Source organism: Heterodontus francisci, chromosome 38 (assembly GCF_036365525.1).
Source record: "Heterodontus francisci isolate sHetFra1 chromosome 38, sHetFra1.hap1, whole genome shotgun sequence".
NCBI classification, from domain to species: Eukaryota; Metazoa; Chordata; class Chondrichthyes; order Heterodontiformes; family Heterodontidae; genus Heterodontus; species Heterodontus francisci.
The window spans coordinates 6,694,369-6,697,076 of record NC_090408.1 but is presented as its reverse complement, the minus strand read 5'-3'; the positions used below and the strand labels follow the sequence as shown (position 1 = coordinate 6,697,076).

The window sequence follows — 2,708 nt, the reverse complement described above, 5'->3', positions numbered from 1 at the left end:
CTGTTGTTGACGGAAACGGCCACAGGGGATCCCTGCACTGCCTGCTGGTTCTCCTTCCTTCCCCTGACGGTAACCCATCTACCTACTTCTTTTACCTGAGGTGTGACTGCCTCCCTATAACTCCTGTCAATAATCCCCTCCGCCTCCCGAATGATCCGAAGTTCATCCAGCTCCAGCTCCAGTTCCCTAACGCGGTCTGCGAGGAGCTGGAGTTGGGTGCACTTCCCGCAGATGCAGTCAGCAGGGACACTCTTGGCGACCCCTACCTCCCACATTCTGCAGGAGGAACATACAACTGCCTTTACCTCCATTCCCACTATTCTAGATTCCCAATAAATCTACTGAAAAACCAAACTAAAAAAAAAGTCAAAACTTGTTCGCTTAGCAATCCGACGGACTGAACTTTTTAAATAAAAAGCTTACCTTATCAACACACCAGAGTCCTTTTTTTTGGTTAGAGGAGGAGGGTGGGTGGGAGACACTACACGTGTAGTGTCTCGGGTACTGCCACTGCCCAAATAAATAGTTTTCCCTTACTCAGCAGTCCCCTGGTCCTCCGAAACAAAAGGGGATTAACTTGTAACTTTTTGAAATTGACCGCTCAGCTGAAAGTCCGCTCCGCACTTCGTTCTGTCAAAGCTGCTCCTCGCAAAAAGTTTGTGACAGTGTTAGAGATTGTGATTGTTTGTGAGATTGTGACAGTGTGAGAGATGAGGAGAGTGTGAGAGATTGGAACAGAGTGTTTAATAGGGACAGTGTGAGAGTTTGTGACAGTGTTAGAGATTGTGACAGTGTGTGAAATTGTGACTGTTTGTGAGATTGTGACAGTGTGAGAGATTGTGACTGTTTGTGAGATTGTGACAGTGTGTGAGATTGTGACTGTGTGTGAGATTGTGACAGTGTGAGAGATGAGGAGAGTGTGAGAGATTGCAACAGCGTGTTTAATAGGGACAGTGTGAGAGTTTATGACAGTGTGTGAGATTGTGACAGTGTGAGAACTTGTGGCAGTGTGTGAGATTGTGACAGTGTGAGAGATTGTGACAGTGTGTGCGTTTGTGACAGTGTGAGATTGTGACTGTGTGAGATTGTGACAGTGTGTGAGATTGTGACAGTGTGTGAAATTGTGACAGTGTGAGTATGTGACAGTGTGAGATTGTGACAATCTGAGAGTTTGTTACAGTGTGAGAGTTTGTAACTGTGTGAGATTGTGACAGTGTGAGAGATGAAGAGAGTGAGAGAGATTGGAACAGAGTGTTTAATAAGGACAGTGTGAGAGTTTGTGACAGTGTGTGAGAGTGTGACAGTGAGAGTCTGTGACAGTGTGTGAGATTGTGACAGTGTGTGAGAGTTTGTGACACTGTGAGAATTTGTGACAGTGTGAGAGATGAGGAGAATGTGAGAGATTGGAACAGCGTGCTAAATCGGGACAGTGTGAGACTTTATGACAGTGTGTGAGATTGTGGCAGTGTGAGATTGTGACATTGTGAGAGATGAGGAGAGTGTGAGAGATTGGAACAGCGTGTTTAATAGCCTCAGTGTGAGAGTTTATGACAGTGTGTGAGATTGTGACAGTGTGTGTGATTGTGACAGTGTGTGTGATTGTGACAGTGTGAGAGATGAGGAGAGTGTGAGAGATTGGAACAGCGTGTTTAATAGGGACAGCGTGAGAGTGTGTGACAGTGTGTCAGATTGGGACATTGTGTGTGACTGAGACAGTGCAAGAGATTGGGACAATGTGTGAAATTGGGGCAGTTTGGGGGGAATTTCTGCTCTCCACCATGGCGGATTTGGTGACGTGCAGGGTGATATAATCAAGTGGGAGGTGTTTTTTCGGATTCCCGACAGCGGGATATTTTAGAAAAATTAAGTTGATGGTGGATTTGCGGCATTCCGGGCTTCCCCCAGCATGGCGATAGATTGCAGCTTTGCATTCATTTAAATAACATGAATACTCATTACCATATGCATAGTTACAATATAGTCCTACCTGCCAGATTTAGTGAACGGCGAGTTACCTCCAGGTCAGCATGTTAGCCTCCAGACTCAGCACCAGCAAGGGTGAATAATCTCAGGGGATGGAGGCAAAGGTATGGCAAGGGGAACATTGAGGAGCAGAGGAGGGTAGTCGGGGAGGGAAGGGTGGGGCAATGGGGTGCATCAAGGAGCAGGGGAGGGTGGAGTGGAGCGTCCACAGCATAGAGGGAACATTGGTGTTGGGTTGTCCTCCCATATATGTTTCGCTTCTCGGCCTTTTGGCTCAGATCAAGTGTAGTATCTGTTCTTATCAGTGCTTACTTGGTTGAGAAGAGAACATGATCATTGCCTTTTGATCTGGGTAGGCTTTGAGTAAAATGGCTATAACCAATCTTCAAGCTTCAGGCCAGGGAGTGCGCAACACCGTTCGGGTTGTCGTGAAGGACAAGGAAGGAGATGCACCGGTCGATCGCACCTTCTTCATCAAGAAAATTCTCTTCGATTGCTGCGGATTTCAAGCGACGGACGTCTTCTGCCTGCAGGATTTCCCCAGCAGTGGATACTTCGACGTGACCTTCCGGAACGTGGCGGGATGCATCAAGTTCCTGAAGGTGTTCAAGGAGAAAAGGGACCGGGCGCCACTGTCGATCCTCACAGCGGAGCCGCTCTTCACGCTTCCGTCACAACGGGACCGGGTGGTGACGATTCACCTCTACAACCCCCATGTTCCGGCG

At 47.7% G+C, this 2,708-nt stretch overlaps 1 pseudogene; it reads left to right on the top strand.

Moving 5' to 3' along the window:
• The first annotated feature begins 2,236 nt into the window (after positions 1-2,236).
• Positions 2,237-2,366, top strand: LOC137352639 (U2 spliceosomal RNA; annotated as a pseudogene).
• The last annotated feature ends 342 nt before the right edge of the window (positions 2,367-2,708 follow it).